Source organism: Diospyros lotus, chromosome 6 (assembly GCF_014633365.1).
Source record: "Diospyros lotus cultivar Yz01 chromosome 6, ASM1463336v1, whole genome shotgun sequence".
Lineage (NCBI taxonomy): Eukaryota > Viridiplantae > Streptophyta > Magnoliopsida > Ericales > Ebenaceae > Diospyros > Diospyros lotus.
In genome coordinates this window covers 14,564,263-14,571,679 of record NC_068343.1, presented here as the reverse complement: position 1 = coordinate 14,571,679, position 7,417 = coordinate 14,564,263, and positions in this window count along the sequence as shown.

Here is a 7,417-nt window from a genome sequence, read left to right as displayed (position 1 = left end):
CGGCGATTGGAGTCAATAGGGTCGGCGATGGCAGTGGCGGTTGCAGTCAAGGGGGCCGGTGGGCAGATCTGGGTCGTCATGGCGTCGATTGGTGTTCACAGGGCTAGTGATGGCTTCGATTGGGTTGGGTGAGCAGCGGCGTGGCAGCGTAGGTTGGTCCAATAGTTAGAAGGTGGGTGGGCAGCGGTACAGGCGGTTGTCTTCCTCCTTCATCACTAGCAGTCGTTTTTCTCCTAGGTCGTTTCAGGCGGCTATCTGCTGGCGGCCGGCTGACCGCTCTCTTCCTCTCTGACAAAGCCAGAAACGTGGCACGCTCCCATTGGCTTGGTCAATGGGGGGCCCACATCAGACCACACGTGTAACTAATGCCCAATACTTACTGAGCTAAGGTATGTAATTAGTACAAAATTAATAGTTGAAGCGTATAATAAGTCTAAAATTGAATGTTGAGGGGGCTAATAGATTCTTATTTAAGTTAAGGGAGCAAAATAGTTAAATGATAAAAGGTGAGGGGTTGGGTATGCCTTTAGCCATTTCTCAATTGATTCACCATGGTAAGGATTAATATATGTCTCACCTCTAATAATTAAAAAATATAATATTTAATTTTTAATAGGTAAAATATTCAAATTTAATATTTTAATTATTAAAAATTATTATTTTAAATTCTCACTACGAGGGATGTTAGTGCTTGCATGTTCGTTTTTGCAAGTGAACACCTCGTCATTAAGATATATCCTATTAGTCTTAATACATAAATATGATATTTGAATATTTAATAATTAAAAAAATAATATTTAGTCTATCAACAATTACAAAATTTGACATTGGTCTCTCAAAAGAAAAATTGATAAAAAAAAACATACATTTTAAAAAAAGACTTAAAAATAATAAAAAATACATAAATTTCATAAAAAAAACTTTAAAATTTCATTAAAAAAATATTTAAAAATTAATAAAATTTATTTTGTCACTTATTGTTTAAGATCTCATTTGATAGTTTATAAACGACATTTATGAATTTAATAAAGTTTTTGTTGTTTTTCATTTGAATTCTTGTTATCATAGTTTTTATTAGTTATTTTTTTATGAAATTTAATTATTTTTGAATTTTTAAGTTTTTTTTATGAAATTTATATACTTTTTAAAAAATTATACATTTTTTTATGAAATTTTTAAGTCTTATATATTCAGTATTTTGTTAAATTTAGGTTAAAGGAAATTTTAGAATACAAAAGTTTGGTAAGATCCTTCATACCTCGATGATTAATATCTTTGACTTCTGATAAGGGTATGTATAATAACAATCCTTAAATTTTGTAAAAATATCGTTTATTATGGCTAAATGCCATTCAATAAAGTAGATTTGTTTTTTATTAAATAATTTAAAAAGTAGTGTTTGATTAATAATAATTTTACTTTAATAACTTAACCTAAAAAAAAAAAAATACTTTAATACATATGAAGCTTCTAAAAAAGAACACACATTAAAGTAGGGGCGTTCACGGTGTGGTTTGACTGGTCTAAACCATTTTCAGCAAGTAAAACCGCTAGTGTGATTTTCTGATCAAACTAGACCGCGGTCTGGTTTGGGTGCGGCCAAACCGCACCGCATTTGCGGTCTGGTTTGGTGCAGTTTACCACGGTTTGAAAATAACTATTGATAACATATAATATATTATAAAAATATTGGAAAGAATAATTATATATTATTATAAACTATTATAATTTTTGGCAATTATAATAGTTATATATTATTATAAAAATATAAGGTGATTTTTATAATAATAAGGGTTGTAGGGGTGATTTTTATAATAATATATTTTTTTATATTTTTTTGTATATTTTTCTGGGCAGTTTGGTTTTAAACCAAACCGCCAACCATACAAACTGCAAACCGTGCGGTTTGTACAACCACCAAACCTTTTTGGACCGCAAAAAAAAAAAAAAAAATCGACCGGTTCGGTTTGGTTTGGTTTGGCCGGTTTTCGCGATATACTGATTTTTTTGAACACCCCTACATTAAAGTGCTTCAAATTTTAATATGTAGTATTTTATCTGGAGGGAGCGCAATAACACGTGCTTTCATGATCAAGAGAGATGCCTCTCAATTAGCTCATTAGATTCATTGCACTGTAAGGCTCGCTTGACGACTCTTTGATTCAGACCGTCTATTCAGAGCTATGCTTTTCATCATGTTTAGCAGCTTTCGAGGGACCAGATTTTTCGATTCAAACCGTCTATTGAGTTGCTGCTTGCTTGCTGTTGAGACCTGGCTTCTGTGATCCTAGAGTCTCTTGTTCAGCCTCATTCCCTCTGATGTCTTGTGTTCGATGCAGCTTTTCTGGTTGTGGCTCGCTTTGTTTTCAGTTTTTTTGCTCCTGATCAGCACAATAGGCTTAGTCTTTCGAGATGAATTGCTGCTTTCGATCACACTTAGGCTTTTGTTTATTTTCTGTACATAATGTCTTTTATTTTGCTTCTTCCTATATTTTTCTTATCCTAATTTATTTTTTCTTCTTTTGCCCTAAACGGTGATCATTGTTGTGTTCTTGCCCCTGATTTTTTTGATTAGTCCATGATATGCTTTGGCCTTGGTTTGTAGTCGATTCGGCGTTGGTTTTTTTGTTTTATGAATCTCTCACTTACAAAAAAAAAAAAATTAATATTTAGTAAGGAATCCTTTACTTTAAATTAAAAATACATCAAAAAATAATAAGACTCACTATTTTCAGGTAGTATTTGTTAATTAAGATATAGATAAAAAAATATAAGATATGAAAAGTATTTTTAGACTTTTATTTTTTTTAATGTATTTGAAAAAGAAGTTAAGTGACTTTTTATCTGAGTTTTTTTTAGATATTAGATATATTTATCTCTCTCATCTTTAATTTAAATATATATTAGTCTTACAGATAAGAAAAAATGACGCTTATACTTCCAACCTTATCTTGGAATTATCGCCCTTATGCTGTTCCCCGGCGCTAGTGCTCTCAATTTTGGCACAGCAATTAAATCACAGGTGAAATCGTGAAAGTTTTACCTCACTGGACAGGGCAATGAGTCAAACCTATGATCAAATAGTAGAAATCCTAACTTATCATGGGCTAGCCACTTGACCTGTGCCATAAGGGCACAATGCATTTCCAACCTTATTTTAATTATTCTATATTTTGATTCAAAAAGTATTATAACTTTATGTTACTGGTGAGGGGATATTTTACTAAGGGCAAATTTACTATACTACCCTCGGAGATTACCAACCTGGTGCCGCCACGTGCCTGCCTCAGGAAGTGCCATGTGTCCTCCGGATCTTCATCCCATATTTGATTTTGAATGAGATTGACTCGGTCAACCGAGATTCTCTCCAACGTCTTTTTCGAAGGTTATCCTATCTTTTTAGAGTAAGCTTTACGCCATCTTTAAATAAAGGTCAACTTCTACAGGTATGGACATCTGATTACTAAGTTACTTTCCATTGGGTATCTTATTCTATTGACTTGAGTGTCGGAGTTCTCCTGGGGGATTAAAGCCCCTCCCTTGTAAGTACTTGCTTCGAGGCAGATCTCGATAATCGGTTCAGTATCATTATTGGCGCCCACCGTGGGGCTGATTGCTCTATCTGCTCCTGTTCGTTGAGTACCTTAGACGAGCTCAAGTTCCCCTCGTTATGGCGACAAGAAGAAATCCATCCACTGCAAGTTGCTAGTACCCAACATGTCCCAGATCAGAGTCAACACCAACCACCGGAGAGTGGACCCATAGGGGGTCATCCCCCAGATCCCTTGCCATCACAAGATCGTGTTTCCTAGTTAGAGGGACAAGTCCAATGCTTGACGGAATTACTCAACACTTTTTTGACCCAATAACATCCTTCGGAGGTGAGACAAGAGGGGCACTCCAACCACGATAGTCGGCACCAGGGAAACCGTCGCTCTAGTCAAATAGAATTTCAAGGTGGCGGATCCCCCCGTGCTGGGAAGGAACGAAAGACGGAGTGGACCCTCCAGGCGTGGCAAGTATGGGAGGTCGAGCTTAGAGGAGAAGGAGTCCTCTAGTCCCGATTATGCCTGAGCCGGAGGGGCTCGACGAGAAAGGCGTTTGCGACATTTGGAGAGGGAGGTTGCAGAGTTGAGATGGAGGAAGGAAGAGCCATATGACATTGTTTCCAATTAGCCATTAAGTAGGGCGATCATAGCAATTATTCCATCAGAGCGCCTCTGAATCCTAGCCATCAAGCCATATAGAGGCACAACCGACCCTGCTGACCACTTGAATCTCTTTGCCTCTCACATGATGGTTTAGGCGGCACTTGATGCTATGTGGTGTAGAGTATTCCTGACCACTTTGGAAGGACATGCATGGGCTTGGTATTCAAGCTTAGCACACCGGTCGATTGCTAACTTCGAAAAGCTTTGGAACAAGTTCTTGGCACATTTCGCTCCCTTCCGAAGGCACTGAAGGTCAACTATGAACCTTGTGAATCTCAAGCAGAATCAAGGGGAGTCATTAACAGATTTTGTGGCTAGATTTAATATAGAGGTATTGAGCATTGAGAATCTCGATCAGAGTATTGCCATGGTGGCCTTTTAGAATGCCTTGAGGACTGGCCCTTTACCCAGTTGCTGGCTAAGAGGCCTCTCTAAACGTTCACGGAGATCCTGAGCCGAGCCACCAAGTACATTAATGCCGAGGAGGTAATGCGGGCCAAGAGAATTGAATACTTGGACAAGAAAGAAAAGAAAAGTCAGAATAGGGAGCAGAAACCGGAAGATAAACCAGGTCGACGGGGGGAAAGGTCGGGCCCCCGATGGAGTCAGGTCAGGTTCACCTTGCTTAATACCCCTCGGGCAGAAATCCTGGCTACAATTGAGAATAAGGATTACTTGAAAAAATCGAGACCTATGAAGGCCCCGGCTAACAAAATGAGTAAAGACAAGTATTGTCGATTCCATCGAGATCATGGATATGACACGGAGGAGTGCCATCACCTGAAAGAGGAGATTCAGGAGCTCATCAATCGGGATTTCATAAGGAGGTTCGTAGCTAAGGACACTGAGCCACAAATGCGCGAACGTCGGAGATCAAAGAGCCCTCCTCGTAAATGTGGTAAATCCTAGGAAAGGCGCAGGACCAGAACTCCACCCAGGAGAGAGAGTCACCAGAGGGAGGGGAATCCTCCATAACATTTAATTTTTCACACTTTAGCGGCTGGGATGGTGCCAAGCAAGAAGTCGGGAAAAAGCTCTAATCTGCATCGAAACGGTGGAGTTAAAAGGGCTTGACCAGGGGACGTTATCTTCTTTACGGACAACAACTTGCCCTGGTATCCGATTTCTAATGATCCGCTAGTCATCACAGCAAAGTTAGGAAAATCGGAGCTTCGATGGATCCTCGTGGACTCGGGGAGCTCATATGAGGTTTTATATTGACATGCCTTCTTAGGCATGGGATACAAGATGGAACAGTTGAAGCCAGCTCGTGTCCCTTTGATTGGATTCGACGGGGAAGTGGTGTATGTGGACGGTATGTTTCAACTCTCGTTAACTCTTGGAAAGGGTTCTAGGTCTGCCTAGGTCATGTTAGACATTTTGGTAGCAGAGGTCCCCTGAGCCTACAATATGATCTTAGGGAGATCAGGGTTAAATGCTCTACGGGTTGTGCCGAGCACTTACCACATGGTGCTTAAGTTCCCTACTACTGCGAGGGTTGGCGAAGTCAGAGGAGACCTAAGGTCTGCCCAGGAGTGCTACATGGCATCCATCAACATAGTTAGGGGTATCGTGCAAGAGCAATTAGAACCCCAGGAAGATTTAGGATGAGGACAGGGCCCCAAGGTGAGGGAGGTTGGAATCTCCCCTCCTGCCATGGTTAGTTTTTTGCTAGAGGGTCTAGAGGACCCGAAGACTGCTGAGCCGGTGGATGAGCTCGTGGAGGTACCATTGGCCCTGGATCGACTCGATAGATGCGTAAGGGTGAGCGCCCAATTGAAAGACCCTATTCGGGCCCGGATTGTATCCCTTCTTCGCCAATATGCAGATATTTTCGCATGATCGGTCCACAACATTCCTGGCATAAACCTGAAAGTAATGATGCACCGTTTGGGAGTGAAGCGGGGGTACCGACTTGTCATATAAAAAAAGAGAAATTTTACCCTAGGTAGGGTAAGGGCTATAGAGACCGAGGTGGAAAAATTGATTGCAGCATGATATATTCGGGATGTCGATTATCCAGAGTGGCTTGCCAATGTGGTTTTGGTCCCTAAGGGGAAAGGTAAGTGGAGGTTATGTATTGATTTCACTGACCTTAACAAGGCTTGTCCAAAAGATAGTTACCAACTTCCTTGGATCGATGCCTTAATTAATGGCACGGCCAGATGCCACCTTATGAGTTTTTAGATGATTTTCAGGGATATCATCAGATCCTGTTGCATAAAGAGGATCAGAGAAGAGAACATTTATTACGGATTGGGGCACTTATTGTTATACTGTTATGCCTTTCGACTTAAAGAATGCAGGAGCTACATATCAATTGCTTGTAAATAGGCTCTTTCAGGACCAGTTAGGACGCAACATGGAGGTCCATGTGGATAACATGCTAGTAAAAAGCCTACTGGCAGAGGAGCATCCGACAAACTTGGAAAGTGTTTCAAAACCTTGCGCAGGTTCCAATTGAAGCTTAATCCCTCTAAGTGCGCTTTTGGTGTCTCTGCAGGGAAGTTCCTCGAGTACATCGTGCATCATTGTAGGATCAAGGTGAATCCCGAGAAGATTAAAGTGATACTAGAAATGCCGACCCCAAGAAGCATTAAGGAGGTCCAACAGCTCACGGGAAGGATAGCGGCTCTAGGGAGATTTCTCTCTTGGTCGGCAAAAAAGGGCCTCATTTTCTTCAAAGCCCTATCCAGGACTAAGGAGTTTGTCTGGGACGTCAAGTGCCAGGAGGCCTTCAACGAGCTTAAGCCATGTTTGGCCTCACCGCCAGTCCTCACCAAGCCAAGGATAAGCGAGCCGCTATACCTCTACTTGGCCGTAGCAGAGGAGGCTGTGAGCTCAATACTAGTGCGCGAAGAGAATAAGAAGCAGAGGCCAGACAATCCTTTGCTCGTGTAGTATACTGGCCTCTGCTTCTTATTCTCTTCGCGTACTAGTATTGAGCTCACTGCCTTCTCTGCTACGGCCAAGTAGAGGTATAGCGGCTTGCCCATCCTTGGCTTGGTGAGGATTGGTAGTGAGGCCAAACATGACTTAAGCTCGTTGAAGGCCTCTTGGCACTTGACCTCCCAAACAAACTCCTTGGTCCTGGATAGGGCTTTGAAGAAATGAAGGCCTTTTTTTGTCGACCGGGAGAGAAATCTCTCTAGAGCCGCTATCCTTCCCATGAGCAACTGGACCTCCTTAATGCTTCTTGGGGTCGG